General features: G+C 39.6%; 1 pseudogene; it reads right to left on the bottom strand.

Moving 5' to 3' along the window:
• Positions 1 to 9,824: 9,824 nt before the first annotated feature.
• LOC148010928 (uncharacterized) lies at positions 9,825 to 10,341 on the bottom strand (annotated as a pseudogene).
• Between the last annotated feature and the right edge of the window lie 11,850 nt (positions 10,342 to 22,191).

The raw sequence follows: 22,191 nt of genomic DNA, 5'->3' as shown, positions 1-22,191 counted from the left end.
TTCTTGTGACCATGGCCTTCCACATGGTATTAGTCACTTGGTAATGGCCTAGGGCCTAATGCCCATCCAATGAGAGGAAGAAGAACAATCTTCTAATGGTCATGGTGCACTTGATTTTGGAGATCACTACCCTCCCATGCCCACCTTACCCTCAATGGAAGCCAATCTAGCACTGGTCAATGATGATGCTGGCATATCCGATACCACAGATGATCCAAAAGATACCATTGTAGCCTTCCTTGTTGCCCTGAATCCTACTACCTTTCGTGCAAAATCCCTATCCTAGGAGAACGTTTATCCCATGCCCACCATGGCTATATTGGATGTTGACCTTGCTCCAATGATCAAAGATCATGAACATGAATTTGACCACCTCTGATTTGTGCCTAGCCAATCTCTTTGCTCCATCAAAGGGAGCCAACAATGAAATAGATCTCTATATAGATGAAGATGCACTTGATGCTACAGCCAATCTTGCTACCCTAATGCATGGCAGAGAAGAAGAAGATGCCTTAGCAGATGTGTATGTATTCAAAACATCACTACCACGGTACCATCTGCATAAAATATTTAACAATGATACAACAAGAGTATTACAATGACATGAAGAAATATGTATCCAAAATGAGAATGCTCACCACTTATACCTACAAATTTGAAGACAAAATTTGTGACACGTCGGTGCAGGTAATGTTGGAGTAGGAACTTGTATCCTCCTCCATACCATCAGCCTTATTGCCAGATCAACTCTGACTACCTCAGAAAAGTAGCAGGTTATCATAATCAGTTTAAATAGAGTATGAAGTAGCAGGATGTCATAACCAATAGCAACTTTAAGAATATAGTCTAATCCATTCTAGTAGGAGAAAAGTGTGACTTGAAAATGCACTATACCCCTAATAAAGTCAAATATCTACCTCTTCTATAAGGCTTCCAAAAAAATTTGGCATGACGGTCATAACAAGGTAGAATCTGCCCCTGGAAAGTCTTTTAGATGCAACCTGCAACTTGCTCATTACTTTCTAATCAACTGGCTATCAAACTGTCAACTTCAACATCACACAAAGATGAGCACAATGGAAAATAAACTGTAGCCTACCTTGATGAGCATAATGTAAGAGAAACTTCAACATCCCCGCCTTGTCAACTCTGTATTCAACCTTACCTGCTTTGAACTTAGAAATCGTGTGTTCATTTATCACAAGTTTCACACATTAATCAAAGTCAGAAACACTAGCCACGTCAAGCATAAGCCCTTATGATAAGCCTTGCATCATCAAGAAATGAGCAAAGTTCACACTCAATACATTGTATATAACTCTGCTCTAGCTCCAAAACATGGAGGAAGAGGTAGGCACCAACATACAAACTTCAACACTTACTCCCAAATATGTATCCCATAAAGCATCAAAACAGAATCTTCAAGTATGAGAGATCAAAGGAAACACACTTTTTTGAGAAGAAACAAACCTTTCAAGGCTCTTCAACCTCTAGCACCACCAGTCCATGGTGCTCTCACTACACAAAAGATGCTTTTATAAGCACCAGAATACACGTTAATGACGTCTCTTTGATATCTTAGATCCCCTCAAAATAGAAGCAATCTCCTACCTATAGCTCCTTCTATCAACAATCGAAAACATGATGAGAAATTGCACACTAGAACATTGTATTAACCTACGAAAACAACATGTGTATGATAGATACTCGCCAATAAATTTTGTCCACCTATTTTTCTACCAGTACAAAATTGAACCATTGCAAAGATATCTACCTTGCCCTATCTTGAATGCACAAGATCCATTCAAACAATAACTCCAATAGTCCTACATAAAGATAAGAAATACATAAGATCCCTTATGGCTAGCCTTGCATGATCAAGAAATCAACAAAATTCACACTCAATACACTATATATAACTCTACTTTAGCTCCAAAATACAGAGGGAGATGGTAGGCACCAACATAAAAACCTGAATGCTTACTCCAAAGTATGCATCCCTTAAAGCATCAAAATTGAACCTTTAAACCCCATATCTTTGTTTCAATTGCATATTACCTCATATATTTGTCACATTATGGAAAAGATAAGAAAATAAGCAAGACCTGCAGTAGCCTAATGCAAATTGCAGCCCTTGCTTCTTCTTGTCACATGCATGCCCCACCCCCTTTTTCATGTGTACCCCAACACTCTTTGCAGGTGAATCGCCATCTCTTATAGAAGATAAGCGTATGCCTTTTTATTGCAATCCCAACCTCCTCCAACTAGGCTGCAGAACTAGACAACTGGATATATTTCAAAACAGAATACCAACTTTCTTTGGTGATGAAGGAGATTCACAATCTGCCCCTAAAAGGTTTTTCCATAGTTGTGTTCCATCATGCACATTGTCTCTTATTGGTTTCACCTGAGCAAGGAAATAATACGAAATTATATATTGATAGATAAAGCATTTCTTTCAAGAATGCGACAAAAAGCATCAAAAGCAAATCATAGAATGGTAAAGCACAAACCTTGTTAAACTAACAAGATTCAAGGGCACTCAAGGTGCTTGACTTGAAATATACTAATATAGGACCAATATATATCTAAGAGCAACTGCACTTCCTCTGCAACACAATCTTGCCTCTATGACATCAATAGCTGACTTACCCTTAAGATGTTAGTCAATTGTGTTGAAGCTTCTAGCTTCACCACTTTCTCTATCTCAGTATGCTCCTTTGGACTATTTTGTGGCATTGGTGTGAATCCAATAAATACCTCGAGAATCTAAATGACACATGTACCCCTTCGGATCATGCACACAACCCCTTTATAGCAGATGTAATGCCTATTTCAATACATATCGCTTCTTCATGGTATTCTCTATTTTCAAATCTGATTCTACTCTCTATTATGCTTTCTTTGCTTCACTTTGATAGTGGGAGGCCTCTTGTGGCCATGGCCTTTCACATGGTATTAGTCACTTGATGATGGCCTGGGGCGTAATGCCCATCCAATGAGAGGAAGAAGAACAATCTTCTGATGGTCATGGTGCACTTGATTTTGGAGATCACTGCCCTTTGATGCCCACCTTACCCTCAGTGGAAGCCAATCTAGCGCTGGTCAATGATGATGCTGACATGTCCAATACCACAGATGATCCAAAAGATATCAATGTAGCCTTCCTTGTTGCCCTGAATCCTACTACCTTTCGTGCAAAATCCCTATCCTAGGAGAACCTTTGTCCCATGCCCACCATGGCTATATTGGATGTTGACCTTGCTCCAATGATCAAAGATCATGAACATGAATTTGACCACCTCTGATTTGTGCCTGGCCAATCTCTTTGCTCCATCAAAGGGAGCCAACAATGAAACAGATCTCTATATAGATGAAGATGCAGCTGATGCTACAACCAATCTTGCTACCCTAATGCATGGCAGAGAAGAAGAAGATGCCTTAGCGGATGTGTATGTATTCAAAACATCACTACCATGGCACCATCTGCATAAAATATTTAACAATGATACAACAAGAGTATTACAATGACATGAAGAAATATGTATCCAAAATGAGAATGCTCACCACTTATACCTACAGATTTGAAGACAAAATTTGTGAGACGTCGGTGTAGGTAATGTTGGAGTAGGAACTTGCATCCTCCTCCATACCAGCAACCTTATTGCTAGATCAACTCTAACTACCTCAGAAAAGTAGTAGGTTATCATAATCAGTTTAAGTAGAGTATGAAGTAGCAGGATATCATAACTAGTAGCAACTTTAGGAATATAGTATAATCCATTCTAGTAGGAGAAAAGTGTGACTTGAAAATGCACTATACCCCTAATAAAGTCAAATATCTAGCTCTTCTATAAGACTTCCACAAAAATTTGGTGTGAGGGTCATAACAAGGTAGAATCTGCCCCTGGAAAGTCTTTTAGATGAGACCTGCAACTTGCTCATTACTTTCTAATCAACTAGCTATCAAACTATCAACTTCAACATCACACAAAGATGAGCACAATGGAAAATCAACTGTAGCCTACCTTGATGAGCATAATGTAAGAGAAACTTCAACATCCCCGCCTTGTCAACTCTGTATTCAACCTTACCTGCTTTGAACTTAGAAATCGTGTGTTCATTGATCACAAGTGTCACACATTAATCAAAGTCAGAAACACTAGCCATGTCACGCATAAGCCCTTATGATAAGCCTTGCATAATCAAGAAATGAGTAAAGTCCACACTCAATACATTGTATATAACTCTGCTCTAGCTCCAAAACATGGAGGAAGAAGGTAGGCACCAACATACAAATTTCAACACTTACTCCCAAATATGTATCCCATAAAGCATAAAAAATGAATCTTCAAGTATGAGAGATCAAAGGAAACACACTTTTTTGAGAAGAAACAAACCTTCCAAGGCTCTTCAACCTCTAGCACCACCAGTCCATGGTGCTCTCACTACACAAAAGATGCTTTTATAAGCACCAGAATACACGTTAATGACTAGTCTCTTTGATATCTTAGATCCCCTCAAAATAGAAGCAATCTCCTACCCATAGCTCCTTCTATCAACAATCCAAAACATGATGAGAAATTGCACACTAGAACATTGTATTAACCTACGAAAACAACATGTGTATGATAGAGACTCACCAATAAATTTTGTCCACCTATTTTTCTACCAGTACAAAATTGAACCATTGCAAAGATATCTACCTTGCCCTATCTTGAATGCACAAGATCCATTCAAACAATAGCTCCAATAGTCCTACATAAAGATAAGAAATACATAAGAGCCCTTATGGCCAGCCTTGAATGATCAAGAAATCAACAAAATTCACACTCAATACACTATATATAACTCTACTTTAGCTCCAAAATACAGAGGGAGATGGTAGGCACCAACATAAAAACCTGAATGCTTACTCCAAAGTATTCATCCCTTAAAGCATCAAAATTGAACCTTTAAGAACCCCATATCTTTGTTTCAATTGCATATTACCTCATATATTTGTCACATTATGGAAAAGATAAGAAAATAAGCAAGACCTGCAGTAGCCTAGTGCAAATTGCAGCCCTTGCTTCTTCTTGTCACATGCATGCCCTACCCCCTTTTTCATGTGTACCCCAACACTCTTTGCAGGTGAATCACCATCTCTTATAGAAGATAAGCGTATGCCTTTTTATTGCAATCCCAACCTCCTCCAACTAGGCTGCAGAACTAGACAACTGGATATATTTCAAAACAGAATACCAGCTTTCTTTGGTGATGAAGGAGATTCACAATCTGCCCCTAAAAGGTTTTTCCATAGTTGTGTTCCATCATGCACATTGTCTCTTATTGGTTTCACCTGAGCAAGGAAATAATACGAAATTATATATTGATAGATAAAGCATTTCTTTCAAGAATGCGACAAAAAGCATCAAAAGCAAATCATAGAATGGTAAAGCACAAACCTTGTTAAACTAACAAGATTCAAGGGCACTCAAGATGCTTGACTTGAAATACACTAATATAGGACCAATATATATCTAAGAGCAACTGCACTTCCTCTGCAACACAATCTTGCCTCTATGACATCAATAGCTGACTTCCCCTTAAGATGTTAGTCAATTGTGTTGAAGCTTCTAGCTTCATCACTTTCTCTATCTCAGTATGCTCCTTTGACTATTTTGTGGCATTAGTGTGAATCCAATAAATACCTCGAGAATCTAAATGACACATGTACCCCTTCAGATCATGCACACAACCCCTTTATAGCAGATGTAATGCCTATTTCAATACATATCCCTTCTTCATGGTATTCTCTATTTTCAACTCTGATTCTACTCTCTGTTATGATTTCTTTGCTTCACTTTGATAGTGGGAGGCCTCTTGTGGCCATGGCCTTCCACATGGTTTTAGTCGCTTGATAATGGCTTGGGGCCTAATGCCCATCCAATGAGAGGAAGAAGAACAATCTTCTGATGGTCATGGTGCACTTGATTTTGGAGATCATTGCCCTCTGATGCCCACCTTACCCTCAGTAGAAGCCAATCTAGTGCTGTTCAATGATGATGCTGACATGTCCAATACCACAGATGATCCAAAAGATATCAATGTAGCCTTCCTCGTTGCCCTGAATCCTACTACCTTTCATGCAAAATCCCTATCCTAGGAGAACCTTTGTCCTGTGGCCACCATGGCTATATTGGATGTTGACCTTGCTCCAATGATCGAAGATCATGAGCATGAATTTGATCACCTCTAATTTGTGCCTGGCCAATCTCTTTGCTCCATCAAAGGGAGCCAACAATGAAACAGATCTCTATATAGATGAAGATGCAGCTAATGCTATAGCCAATCTTGCTACCCTAATGCATGGCAGAGAAGAAGAAGATGCCTTAGCGAATGTGTATGTATTCAAAACATCATTACCACAGTACCATCTGCATAAAATATTTAACAATGATACAACAAGAGTATTACAATGACATGAAGAAATATGTATCCAAAATGAGAATGCTCACCACTTATACCTACAGATTTGAAGACAAAATTTGTGAGACATCGGTGTAGGTAATGTTGGAGTAGGAACTTGCATCCTCCTCCATACCAGTATCCTTATTGCCAGATCAACTTTGACTACTTCAGAAAAGTAGCAGGTTATCATAATCAGTTTAAATAGAGTATGAAGTAGCAGGACATCATAACTAATAGCAACTTTAAGCATATAGTCTAATCCGTTCTAGTAGGAGAAGATTGTGACTTGAAAATGCACTATACCCCTAATAAAGTCAAATATCTAGCTCTTCTATAAGGCTTCCACATAAATTTGGTGTGAGGGTCATAACGAGGTAGAATCTGCCCCTGGAAAGTCTTTTAGATGCAACCTGCAACTTGGTCATTACTTTCTGATCAACTAGCTATCAAACTATCAACTTCAACATCACACAACGATGAGCACAATGGAAAATAAACTGTAGCCTACGTTGATGAGCATAATGTAAGAGAAACTTCAACATCCCCGCCTTGTCAACTCTGTATTCAACCTTACCTGCTTTGAACTCAGAAATCGTGTGTTCATTGATCACAAGTTTCACACATCAATCAAAGTCAGAAACACTAGCCACGTCAAGCATAAGCCCTTATGATAAGCCTTGCATCATCAAGAAATGAGCAAAGTTCACACTCAATACATTGTATATAACTCTGCTCTAGCTCCAAAACATGGAGGAAGAAGGTAGGCACCAACATACAAACTTCAACACTTACTCCCAAATATGTATCCCATAAAGCATCAAAACTAAATCTTCCAAGGCTCTTCAACCTCTAGCACCACCAGTCCATGGTGCTCTCACTACACAAAAGATGCTTTTATAAGCACCAGAATACACGTTAATGACTAGTCTCTTTGATATCTTGGATCCTCTCAAAATAGGAGCAATCTCCTACCCATAGCTCCTTCTATCAACAATCCAAAACATGATGAGAAATTGCACACTAGAACATTGTATTAACCTATGAAAACAACATGTGTATGATAGAGACTCACCAATAAATTTCATCCACCTATTTTTCTACCAGTACAAAATTGTACCATTGCAAATATATTTACCTTTAAGTACCTCATATATTTGTTGCAATTGCATATTACCTCATATATTTGTCACATTATGGAAAATATATGAATACATTATCCTTTTCTTTGTCCCAACTGCATATTGCCTCATATCTGTAATTTATTATCTACCTTAGATGGCTTTTTTTCTCATCCTTATTCATGATACTAGCTTCTAGGACCTCTCTTTTCTGGTGGTAGTACATCCTGATTTTTAGATCGTACATTTAGACCTACAATTTCTCTACTTCTTCATAGAGCATATTTGCTGGTTATTATTACACTTGCTTGCTATTACTTAGAGATTTCTGCTTTAGTGAACATGATCATTTTTGTTTTCAATGAGTTTAGAATTCTAACTTCAAAAAACTCATTGCTCCCTCATGGAATGATAATCGCTAATTGACCATTTGCATCTTGAGACTCGCAATTTGTACTTTATTTACCACACGTTTCACACAAAGTGGGATCCACAATTAGATCCAGCAATGTATGGCAACAAGGTTCATCTAAAAACCTTGAAGGGTAGTTTAGAAAGCCATCCTTCATACTGCAAACAAGTGAATTATCTAATGGTCCTCCTGTAACCATTATTTAATGATCATCCTTTAACTAAGTGATCTACCTAAGACTATCCAATTTTTTTAAATATGCAAATATATGAGCAGATGCAACCTGGAAGTGGTAGCTCTCATCTTCCCACATGATGAGCTAGTCCAAGATAGCACACTATTGCCTTTCTGTTGAGAATCATGGACCTAGAACTAGATGAGCTATGGTGGATGCAAATCAAACACACGATACATGATAAAGAGAAGAGATTGTAACTCAAGTGAATTAGGTTCCAAGATAGATTAGCTTGGACTCATAAACACAATCTTGAGTGACTCAAATTAAAAGTTCCATTCCATTATGAATGAGTGTCAAGTACATGGTTATATAGATTTTTGGATAGCACCACTTTCTTCTCTGTGCTTATGGGATTCTAGATATCTTTTCCTAGAGCTTTTGGAGCATACAAATTTTGTCATCTCTCTTATACAAAGCCTCTTCTAGGCATACATCATTTGATTTCTCAACACCCCCCCCTCAAATGATGAGTCTCTACCCTTGTTGGCTTTTGCCCCCCCTACATGATGACTTGGCTCGGGAAACTAGCTCTCTAGCAGCCTAGTCAAGTTAAGGCTTGAAACTTTACATTTTGGGTAGGGTTTGTTACATCCACTGTGGGAAGAAAAACCACTAAGGGAATACAAGATCCACATGATCCATGATGGGAAAATTTTCAAGACACATTTTTTTTGTTGTAGCAGCAGAGTATTTTATCTTCTTCATTTCCTTATGCTTCTTTGGCATTGTTTGATCTTCTTCTTGGTCTTTTGCTCCAATGTTTGATCTTCTGGCATTTTGCTCTTCATGGTGTAAGATTTCTTTGTCTTGAGTTGTGCTCTTTATCCCTTTTGTTGATGCGTAGTACATGCTTTTTGCTCCAGACTTCTTGACATGATCTTTGTGCTTTATAGGTACATCACTTGATATAAGCAAATCATTTCGATTTTGGGATATGGGAGGGTCTTACCACGAGTATACTCAGGCAGTGTTTAATCCCAATTTACAAGATTCTTTAGAGTTATTGATAAAGCACACAATGCTAATAAATGTTGAAACATATAATGTATGTGTGCTATCTTTAATTTGAGAAGCACTTTAAATAAGCAATGACCTTTTTATTAAGGCGAGGTGTGAACATGGGTGATAAGGAACCGAGTTTGAGCAAAAGCTCAAGTGTGAATGAGCCTTCAAAGGTAGTAAGGTTCAACCCTTAGGTTTTCTTTTCGTTTGAAAGCTTGGATTAGGAAATGAATCTAATGTCGACCTGCTACCATGAATCGTACTGGAAGGTTGAATCTGATTTCAACCGCGTTGACTTGTGTCAAATCTTCTGTAGGTTCCTTTCCTACTTTGCCTCTGCTAAAAGAGAATCTCTTCTTATGCTTGAGAGGAGGGCGCCATGAAAGCAAAGATGGGTCTGCTTTGCTCTCTGCTTCTTCCTCTTCTTGTTGGCAATCACTGGGGGGCACCATACAATTGATCCAAATCCCTCCCCCTTTCTCTGTTCAATCATATGTGCCATTTGTTGTTGGTAGGGCATTTTTCACTGCAAATTCGTAGCTGAAAGATATAGTCGGATGCAATCTTGTGCCAGCATCGAAAGCTCCAGATGTTATGCTTTTCAAGCAGTGAAGATTTTTTCTTCAAGAGCTGCTTTTTCCCTAGCCATTGGGCTATCTCAGGCTTTCTTTTCTCCTGTTTCCTCTCCAGTTTCCTGAAGTAATTTCTTTTTCTCCTCCTTAGTAGCGTGTGCTTTGGCTATATGCTCTGCCTAAAGCCGCTTCATCTCTGCTTCCTGCTACTGCCGTTCAAACCAAGTATCTGCATCTGCCCAAATTGGCTGAGATGCCCATCCTTGCTCACCACCCTTTCTTCTTATGGGTTGGGCATAGTTTAGTGTCAAAAACTCTCCCATAGAGTTCATCGTTGTGCATATTGTCCATGGCTGCAGCAGCAGGATCTTCTTTCTCCAAGTATGTAGCATATCCAAAGCCTCTATACTTTTGTGTAGATTGATCCAAGGGGATTGTAAGGTCCTTGATGTCACCAAAAGGAATGAATGCAGCATGCAAAATAGATTTTGTGACATTTTCTTCTAAGCCACCAATACGGATAGTTGTTTTGGGGTTTGTTCCCATATTGACAGCCAACCAGCTGTTTGCCCTAGCTCGTTAGAATCATCACCTGGGTCCTATATTGGACTACATGATAGAAGTTTAGGACGAGAGTAGTTGAGCTAAGAGGAACTTGAGAAGTAACAAGACCTATGATCCATTCATGAAGAAACCACACCACTAGCTACCTAGCTCAGCCATGGCTCTGATACCATGTTGAGAATCATGGACCTAGAACTAGATGAGCTATGGTGGACGTAAATCAAACACATGATACATTATAAAGAGAAGAGATTGTAACTCAAGTGAATTAGGTTCCAAGATAGATTAGCTTGGACTCATAAACACAATCTTGAGTGCCTCAAATTGAAAGTTCCATTCCATTATGAATGAGTGTCAAGTACATGGTTATATAGATTTTTGGATAGCACCACTTTCTTCTCTATGCTTATGGGATTCTAGATATATTTTCTTAGAGCTTTTGGAGCATAAAACTTTTGTCATCTCTCTTATACAAAGCCTCTTCTAGGCATACATCATTTGATTTCTCAATCCACATCCAAACATCACCACAATCTAGCCCACAACCTGTAGTTTTCAGCATGCAACCCCTGTTGTGGCCATGATTATGTCTCTATGGCACATGTAGCACTTGCATCTATAGAGAGTAGATTCCAGTCCTCTTCTTATTTATGGTAGTTGTTCCTCCTATATTAGGTGTGCATCTTTGATTGTGGCACACAAGCCTCTTATTGCAACAACCACATCCCATTTTTTGATAGATATGATCGGGGAAGTTACTATATGTATATCCTCTACATCACGTGCGTTTACGGCCTATTTATAAATATCCTTATTTGTGAATGTTTCCTATATAAAATATAATCCTTTTCTATTCAATATGTAAATAACCTCTTTATATTACACCCTTTTGTATGTAAAAAGTGTATAAAATGGTATTTTAAAAATCCCTTATTTTGAACCCACGTGATGTACACATATATTCATGAGTAACTTACCCGAGTAGATATGCCTGTCAAGGTTCTCACAGCTCTTTGCTATAAATTTTTCAATGTGCTGACAACTCCCAAGTATGTGTACAGCCTCTCTGTGAGTTAGAATTGCATATTTTTCAGTGGTATTCATAGAATACTTACCTATTTGGTAATATCTAACTCTGTTAGTCACAATCGCCTCAATCCAACTCCCCCGAGGATGAATGTGAAAGTATTCTTGAATTTCCTCATAGTTTGCGTATTTCATCAACATACATCTAGGTTGCAAAACCAAAAGATAAGACCATATGGTTTCAATCGCTACATAGACATGTTTCTGTTGATTGATCCCCTCCAACAGAGTGCAGCGACTGGTCCACCAACAACTTTGCTTAGATGTCGTGCAATAACCTCCCATTGGTGGAGGTAGAGGAGAGCATGGGGATGATAGCCACATGTAGCAACCAGCAGGGCAGCCCCAACTAGGGTGTGTCAGAGCAGCCATCCACCTGAGCAAGAGGTTGGACAATGTGAATGGCATGCTACAGTGTGCAGCCTTTGCAAGACCAAGCGGGGATTCTTTGGGGCACACAACTTACAAGCACACCGCTTTCATCTTCTACAAGGTGTGTCGTGACATCAAATTGTCCTATAATGGCACCCTCTCAGCCATGTGCGGCCCTGGGCTCCCCTCGCATGCTGATGACTTCAAGCCCTCCTCCATTGACCTCAATCCTTGCATCTGCAATCTCAAAGGCATCCTCTAGTGAAATGACTATCTTCCCCGCCATTGTCCTTGGCATGGCACCCTATTCAACTAATTGTTGTTGGGGGTTATCAAGAAGAGAGCATTTCATTTGATGTTGGAATTCTTTTGTATGTTGGAGGAAAATACACACAATTGTGAGTTTGAATGTCTTGAGTTTGAGTCAAAACATGATAAGCACAATCATGACATAGTAAGGTGAGAGTAAAGACTAGTGTTGGGTGATGAAGAGAAGTATGATTATCTAAATCTATTAATGAGACTAAACCAATTGTGTAGAACAATAAAAAACTGGTAGCTTTAAGAAAAAAGCTAGGTTTAGAAACCTATCTTAAGGAAAAAAAGGCCTTTACAAATGTGAATCTTTAATGAATTTCTCAAATCCTAATTGAGAGGTTGTTCTTAAAGTTAAAGGGAAAACATTATTCCAATCATGACATAGTAAGGTGAGAGTAAAGACTAGTTTTTTCTATTTTATATAAAAAAATATGACGTTTAAAAAAAATGGTGGGGTTTATTCATTTTAGGGTCGGTCCACACACGCTAGATGGATGGCTTATCTAAACTACAGTAGTAAGAATACTTTGATGGATAGATCTTCTTTGCATCCACTTCTTATCGAGTACTTCGATTATGTAGAAAGTCAAGAATTACTATTGTTTGTGTTGAGTTCAAATCCCATTGTTGATATTCTAATTGAAGATGCTACCATCTCTTGTATGTCATGTCAAGGTCAGTGTTCAAATCATGTGATGGACACACTTGTAGTCAATCAAGCACCTCTATGCCATTTTCTTTTTCCATGATTCCATGATTATCTGTGTAGTTTTGAGTCCACCCTTACATTAGACCTAGATCACCAGTCGAGATTTCTAGTTCATTATCTAGCAACATGCAAGAGAATTCAAGGTTAAGGAGTGATGCCTACCACACCCACACACTTGATCAAACTTTCAAGAGTCTAGCAAGTAGAGGCAATAAGAAAGTAGAAAAACCATGACACACATGTTCAATGTACTTTTGATAAACTTGAAAAGTGATAGAGATACCACAAGCAAAGCTTGAGTACAAAAAACCTAGTGCAAAAAGCACAAGAACCACATCACGGCCAACCAATGCAAAGTCTACCAAGGTTGGCAAGTACACTAATCTTAAGCAATAGCTTAAAATGATCAAGAAATTCAATGACTAGTTTAGGAAACTAGAGAGCAGTGAAAAGAAGATGTTGAGGAGATATGATAGTGTTGATGGCCGTTTGAGCACAAGATTGCCTTTGAACTCCATACAAGTAGAATCCCTTGGAGAACCAACACGCAAACCTCAAGAGTCGGAGAGCCCATAACACCTCAAGGAAGACACCATCACATATCTTCGAGGCCTTCTTGTGAGCAACAATTTAGGGGGGAAGATGTAAATGTTGTGGAAGAATTCCTTGAGTATGATACATGTCAAGAACAAAGCAATGAGTATGAGGAAGCACACATAACCTTTTTCTCTACTTTTAATGATTATTCTACTTCTTGATTCATATATATTGTAGGAATCTCATATGGATGCAAATACCAATGATAATGTGAATCAAGAGCTAGACACACATATCTCTTATGATGGCACCCATCTGGATCTAGAAGATGATGTTCGTAGCATCAATGTCCTTGGAGCGAAAAGCCAATTCGCATTGGTAGATCTTCTATTAGATATACTACCAACCCAATTTGCATCTATATAACCCAAACACCTGTATATTCTTACTTGCCTCATACAAAAGTCTAGCCAAAGGCCAAAGATGGTCATGATGTGCTTTCCATGGAGCTAGTTCATGACAAGCATTCGGGTTCAAGTATGCCTACTTTTTGCGGTCAGGGATTTTGGTACACTCAACATTGACATCAGTGTCTAGGCATGCTTGTGGTGGCTTGATCACCCACTACTTGGGTATCCATGGTCTTATCCAGTGGTCATTGTTGTATGTACTATGATGTGTCATTATCATTATATACTTTATTTTATTGATCACTCATGATTTAACGAGGATTCATCATAGGAGGTAATCAATTGTAGTTTGTAGGAGAACTGAGTCCCGTCTCCCCAAAGTGATTAGTTAAAGTTGATTGGCTTATAAGTCATGACTTATGACCTGGTTGCAAAGGTTTAATGCAGAAAGTATAGAAATCAAGGACTAGGATTGTTCATGGTGTTGCTCGTCACATGTATGAGGAAATTTAGACGCACCAATAGATGCGCTTGAGACGCGCAAATACATGCATGAATACAAGCGTGACTACATGGTAAATTAGACGAGCATATAGACACGTTCATAGACGCGCTTTTACATGCGGCAGTAGACACGAATGGAAAACCCAAAATCTCCTTTTAAAAAAAGATATTTATTTATTTTTATTAATTTGAATTATATAGTGCGTGTATGAGCGTGTATACTCTGCATTTTAGACGCGAGTATAGACGCGCATTTTCTGCAATCTAGATGCACAAATAGACACGAAGCACAGAATTGGCTAAAAAAAACCAGAGAGCATGTGGTTGCAAAGCAATCACATGCTCTTTGGTTTGCAACCACATGCTCTCTGGTCTTTTTTCCCCCCTTCCATACATCAGATTGTGCATTTGGAAAAAACACAATGGATCTGAAGGCACAAGAATTGAAAACAAAAATCCATGCATTCATTATATATAAAATGCATTTACATGGGGAGTTCAAGTGCTTGTGACCTAAAGCGTGGCCATAAGCAGTAGGCTCAAAGATGGATAATAGATATACAAGAAAACAAGGCCATAGAGGAGGTATGGTGCTCTTCTATGAATCTGAAGAAGAAACATCTTCGCTAGCACCACCATGGCTACTAGCGTCTCTATCCCCCTCCTTGCTATGCTCCACATCGGGGTTCGCCTACACACATAAAAGATCAAGGTTGCTTACGTATAATTGCAAAGAAAAAGTTATAATTAGCTATACTTTTAATAAAAAGTAAGAAAAACATACCTCCTCTGGCTGTCGAATCCTCATAGCCCGATTGTATTGCTCCTCAGTGATGAGACCCTCCTCATAGAAGTGAAGCCATGTGGTTGCGCGGTTATGGCCTCAATGATAACCTACCTCTCTAGGAGTAGGTATCCTACCAACGATAGTAGTCTGCAAAACAATTATGATATATACAAACAATTATGAGACAGAATGTATTAGAACAAATTATATAAAGAATTGAAAGAAATATAAGTTTTAAAAAACTAGAAATCAAAATATACTTACAAAATCTGCCTCCTACGACTCTCTGCCGCCCGATCCGTAATGCGATGATCCCATGGTTTCCATTTGGATGCGTTGCGCCTCTACGTGCTGGCAACTCTTCACTTTCTTTACTGCTTTCTTCCACTCTATGCGGTGGCACATAGGTGGTTGGCTATAGGCTCCACACCCCTCCTCCTGTATCCATAGTGACTCCCTGGCACGTGTCATGAGGTGGGATCTTTTGTTGTGATGCAAATCCCTCACTTTTGTGCATCCTCAATCATCCGAGAATCGTTGACCCTCAGGATTTGGGTACCTCCTATGGACTGCCCTCAACACCTCCCGCCACAAGCCGCTTTTCTGATTCTTGAAGTAAACAAAACAATCTGCAAACAAAACACCTCCTATGGTCATTGCTAGATAAACTAGGATGCGATATCTGCAAACAAAACACATGAATAAGACAAATTTGCTAAACTGTAATATTGTGTAAATTGTATCATTGTGTAACATATTCGTACAATTTCAGAAATAAAAATTTATTTTTTTATCAGAGCTGGCACGCATATAATCGCGTTTGAGATGAGAATAGACGTATTCTCAGACGCTTCCCTGAAGTCAAACCTTCTGGTCAGAGCACGTATATAATCGCGTCTAAGATGCAGAATAGACGCGCTCTCAGACGCGTCTCTCAAGTCAAAGCTTCTGGGCAGAGCACGTGTATTTTCGCGTTTGAGATGCAGAATACACGCGCCTGGAGACCCGACTTTGAAGTCAAAGCTTCTGGGAAAAGCACGTGTATTCTCGCGTGTGAGATGCAGAATACACGCGCTTGGATACGCGATAACAGCAAACATAGCTGCCCGTCTATGTCTGCGTCTGCTCTAAAATCTACACATCAAACGCGCTCAGTCAGCTGCTTTCAATCCGACAACCACCATCCACGATTTATTTGTGATATAAGAAGTTCAATCATAGATCCTAATACAGAGAGAGAGAGAGAGAGAGAGAGAGAGAGAGAGAGAGAGAGAGAAAGAGAGAGAGAGAGAGAGAGAGAGGACTCACCTTGGGTCTTTGGTGTGGACGGGTGGTGGCGCTGCTTCCTTCCCCTTCTTTCTCTCCTTGGTGAGTTACTCTCCCTTGATGCCTGCTTGTTGTCTCCTCTCTTTGCTTCTTCTTCCTCTTGTTTTCCTCTCTTTTGTTCTCTCTTTCTTCCTCTCCTTGTCTTTTTTCTTTCCCCTCTTGTCTCTTTGAAGTGAAAGAAGAGGTGAGTCATGAGGAGGTGAGGCATAAAGAGACTAGTGGAGGTAGACTACATGTCGACTGAACTCAAGCTTCAAAACGCACAAAAAACACAAGAAAGGAAAGGTGCAGTTCGAAAAGAAATGATTCAAGTATCTTTTGAATTTTAACTTTTGCGTCTATTTTTGCGTGTGTATGCACGTCTACGTTTACGTAAATGCGCTTATAGACGCGAATTTAGACGCGCAGATAGACGCAGATTTAGATACGTAGTTAAACACATGTATAGACACGCATTTAGTGCGCTTACATTTTTATCATAAGTTTTTGTATTTAAGTTAATTTTTTATAGTAAAATCTTATCATAAGTTTTTATGTATTTATGAGAAGTTTGTGTATTTCAAATTGAGATCTTAGAATAATTAATACACCTTGAAGTTTTTATGTAAACATATGAATAACAAATTTGATGTTGTCATGAATTAGGTTTAATCATGTCATCGTCATCACCTAGTGCGGTGCATGCTGATGAGTCAACGAGCACATCCTCAAGTGAGGATGAAAAATTACGTCTTCATAGTTGAGATACATGGCTACGATGAAAAATCAAATGCATGTGTGATCGTTGTCGAGGGTGTATTTTTCGAGCACGTCGAGTTGCAATGTCACACCTCAACATGTATGGAGAATGGGACGAAGAAAAATCACCGGTATTCATTGGTTTTAACACTAAGATTGCTAGTCTATGTTACTCAATATATATCAACGTACATGTAACTCCCTTTTGTGGATGAGCAGGATGCGGTGTCACATCCTCAGCTACTCCCTATGCGAAGCCAAATGACCCACTATATGTAGCGTCATCTACTCCGTTGTATGAAGGTTGTACGTACTCCGTTCTTCGCGTGTCCCTCGAGATACTTAACTTGCAAACAATTTATGGATGGAGTAATGTCAATTTGAATGCATTATTGAAGTAGGTATCAATTCAGTTTGGCTTATGAATCATAATACTAATTGTTTTATTTTGAAATCAGACACAAATATATGTTAGTGGTTTTTTAACTCACTTAAAATATATGTAGGTTATTATCACAAATGCTTCCGAAAGGAAACAAATTTCCAACTAAGAGAGAGCAAGCAAGACATTACTTGACATCTCTAGGAGGCCTCGATTATGTCAAGATCCATGCATGTGTCAATGATTGTGTCTTATTTTGTGGGATTCATGAGTTCACACGACAGTGTCCTATTTGTGGTGAATCAAGATATGAAGTGGAGATGAAGTCAATGGATGTGCCTCGTAAGGTTTTGCGACATTTTCAGATTGTTCCACGTATTCAACTTATGTTCAAGTGTAAGTCTATTGGAAAGCTCATGTCATGGCATGCTAGTCATCAATCAAGTGATGAAGAATGAAGGATCCTTGCAAACACACCGGCATGACAACATATAGATAATTTGTGGTCCATTTTCAAAGAAGAGCCAAGAAATTTGAGATTTGGTTTAGATATGGATGAAATCAATCCATTTGGCATCAAAAGCACATCATACAGTGTATGGCCAATGGTATTGGTGAACTATAATATTCCTCCATCCATGGCAATTAAAAAGGGACATGTAATGTTGTCCCTTCTGATTCTTGAAAAGCATAAGGTAAAAAACATGGACATTTACTTAGAGGCTTTGATTGAAGAGTTAGAAATGTTGTGGGAAGGTATTGAGGTGCAATCCTCTAGAGATTTCACATTGAAGGCCATGTTGTTGTGGACCACACATGACTTTCCAGGATATGGAGAGTGTTCATGTACATGTATATAACTCTATATTTGAAATTCAAGACTTGAATCAATTTCATGTTATTAATTCACTTGTTTGTTCAGGTTTAACCACATCAGGATATCATGTATGTCCTATTTGCAGTCCCTCTCTAGTTTCCTCTAGGCCGGCACGTTTAAAGAAGGTTATCTATGACAATCATAATCGATTTCTTCCTATTGACCATCCCAAATATGTTCTCCCTATTTACGTAACATTGGTCGCATGAGACGACCTGGCCACTCATTGGACCCATAGGAAAGATTGAGCTACCCCATGCACCTTGGATGTTGTCAAAGAACGAGGAAAAAATAGTGAAGGAACAAATATGTAGCTTTCGAACACCCACAGGATGTATGAGATATCTCAAGGGAGCCTTCATAAAGAAAAAGAAAAGAGGTGTGGAGCAACTATTTGGTTTGAAGTCCCACGATTGGCGCAAAATGATTCAAGTAAGGGTATCTCTAACCATGAATATAGTAATTAGTGGAGTAACTATGTGTAAACCATGAATATAGTAATTAGTGGAGTAACTATGTGTAAACTTTAGGATGTGATGACTTTTTCCTCAACTAATCGTTTGATCTATGAATATTATTTACATTCAGTTCGTACTTCCTACTAGCATATCCCATTGTGTATCCAAAGATGTACGTGATATCATTTACAAGATGGGAGAGCTTGTGAGGTGTGTATACATTGTATTTTTTCATTATATATTACATATATCATGTAGTGAATCTCTTTGAATTTCTACACAAAAATAAACAATTATGAAATACATCCTGACAGATACGTGAGCTTGAAGGAAATTGATCCAAACACATTGCAAGATGCTCGAGTATTATCTGTTGAGGTGGTCTGTTTGGTGAAGGAAATTTTTCCTCGGGCCATTTTGACTACTCAATTATATTTACTTGTACATTTGATTAATGAGATCGCACTTTGTAGGAGAGTTCATGTAAGGTGGATGTTTTTTTTTTAGCACCATGAAAACCTTGAAAGATTTTGTGAGGGAAAAAAGCACGGCCTGAGGGAAGCATGGCTGAGGGTTGGTTAGTGCAATCATCCCTTATTTATATATCTGAATATCTTGCTGAAGTGGACCCCCACTACAATATATAGACCTTATACCGACGTTTAAAGTGACAAAAATACAAACAACAAAATTTTCCCCCGTCGTCGCAAAAAGCGTCGTTATTGACGACGGCATAGAAACGTCGCAATATGTCACTATAGACGCATATAGCGACGCTACCACTAAAGTTGCGACGCTCATAGCGAGGCCAATAGCGACGCGAGCAGTAAATTTGCGACGCAAATAGCGACGGTAACAATGAAAAAAAAAAATTGTGGCAGGGCAGCTTGCATACAAAGCGCTTGCAATAAAAAAGAATGTATACTGAAATCATAAATTTAATACATGAAATAAATACATGATCGCATAAAATGCGATTGGTACAATCATGAAAGGATATCACTAATGCATAGAAAATGTCTACATAGATCAGGTGACTAAAAACTAAAGGTGTGTGAGCTCCATGGATCCAAGGGCGAGCTACAAATCCTCATCCCCCGAAAGCTCGTCCCGTCGCAAAGGAGCATCGAACGGATTCTGCAGAAAAAGAAACAACATATCAATCCACCATACAATAATGCATTCAAATATCTCATGGTAACTACGAACAAGAAAGATGAGTGACTTATGGGGCTGCTGCGTCTATACAATCGGTCGATCAATGCATTGAGACCGTGCCTCTCTGCATATTGAGTCTCAAGGCCTTGCGCATTGCGATTTGTAATGGAGTGCTGCAAAGAAAACAAAATGCTAACTGTCAGAAACATGATTGTCAGTACAAACAATATTTCAAAAAAATAAATAAGCAAGAAAAAAGAGAAACTTACAAACTCCTCCAAATATGTCCTGTGGCTGCCACTCCCAAGATGATGCACGACTCCAGCCTCGAGTCGTGCCCTCGCCGCCTCCCGCTATTGACTCCAACGTCCTGGCAAATCTGTAGCCTCCTCCCTCAGTCGGCGTCAGTGGTCTGCATCTAACCACTCGGGCTTTGTAGCCCCACTCTTGATTGCCTTGCGTGCGTCCGATCGTCTATGTGACATGTATGCATGCATGCAATCCATCATCCAGCCCGTAGAGAATCTATCTACTGCGGTATACCGGAAACTCCTCATGCAAGGATGCTACTATGTAGTCCTTGCTCCCCTCCAGTATGTTCTTCCAATGATCCAGAAAGATGTGCCGAAAAACTTGTTAGCACAACTCCCTTATGCGAGCCATCACCCTCCTCCCCTCATCATTCATGATAACCACTCTTGACTTACTATCAACTAGGTATCCATAACCCCTAGGAGTCTTCCTAAGATGGGTCCTCTCCCATCTCCGTCCACGCTCCTGGGCATATCCAGGAGACCCTTGTACATCCCGTGTATCGACGGGGGTACCCTCTCTCGGAGTGCCACTCAAAGGGGTGCCACCAAAAGGGGTGCCACCTGCTGATGGCTATGCAAAAGCCGGAGTAACTGGAGTAGACGTCCCCACAGGTGTGACAAATCCTGGAGGTGATGCAGCTCCAACCAAAGGACGAGACAGAGACACCACATCCGTGTCTCCACAGCAGTACCCCCCTCATCCCGATGTAGTCCCTCCCTCTTGCCCAAGTCGTGAGCGTCGAGATCGTCTGCTCGAAGCTGAAGCATCTAATCGCGCTGAAGCAGATCTAGCAGAGTGCCCTGACGAAGAACGAGACAGCTCCTGGTTTGCCATCTCTCTGAATCTCGCGAGCTGATCTGGAGACATGCGTGCCATCATGTCCTGAAACTTCTCATCACTCATCCCTCGACTCATCTTGAAAATGTCACTTGCACAAATAAAAAATGGTGTTAGAATAATCAATTTAAACTATACAAAGCACAGTAATTGATGGACCTAAAAACGGGCCGGCACTAGCTCGTGCACTAGCCGGACCTCTATCTCACGCGCTCAACAACCCCACGGCCTCGCGGTCAGGAGCGTTGATGACACATGCATTGCCTTCCTAGACATCTTGCATTTGTATTACGTCGTTTGTAGTCCACTCTTCTCTCACCCACTACTCCTCAGAGGGAGTCCCTTACACATAGCCAAAAGGCTCGAATCACATACACATGGGGTTCCTCCTACGGCTGAATGCCGTCAACCCTCTGCGACTCTCCTACACCTTGGGGAATGGCCCCTCGATGCATCGCTCAACATATAAACATTTTACACAAAAGTCCACTCAAGGCACCATTTAATCGTATACAGGAATGTACCATTGTCCTTACTTCTCTTTTTTATAGACCCCAGGACTAGCTTATGGCTTAGGGTGTCCTGTCTCTCACTCAACGTAGGTCAAGGTCCTAATGAAAACAATTGCTGTGCATCCAGGATTTCTGATACCTTTAAATATTTCCATGATTTATGCATAGTGTGGATGCCAAGTGCTCAAACAGTTATGGAATCAATATTGTGCACATGTGGAAAACATCCTTTTAATGACTTCCAACTACCGTTCTTATGCGACGTTGCACAGACCTAGCACCGAGGAAACCCTCGTGCTACTAGGCCCTTATTTTATAATTATTATCCGTCCTAAATGCTATGCATAGAAATCAGTAACTTTTCCATCATCTCACATAGTATTTAGACATATTTCAACTACTCTATCCTCCCATCGATCAAATGTTGCATTGTTGTATAGATTTATAGGGTATTTTGCCATCATTTTATGTGTAGAAAGCGAGAAAAACACACTAGAACAAGGTGG

Source organism: Lygodium microphyllum, chromosome 29 (genome assembly GCF_053477565.2).
Source record: "Lygodium microphyllum isolate KBCC chromosome 29, Lygodium_microphyllum_v1.1.10, whole genome shotgun sequence".
NCBI classification, from domain to species: Eukaryota; Viridiplantae; Streptophyta; class Polypodiopsida; order Schizaeales; family Lygodiaceae; genus Lygodium; species Lygodium microphyllum.
The sequence above is the reverse complement of the archived record's forward strand: the minus strand, read 5'-3'. Positions and strand labels throughout refer to the sequence as shown.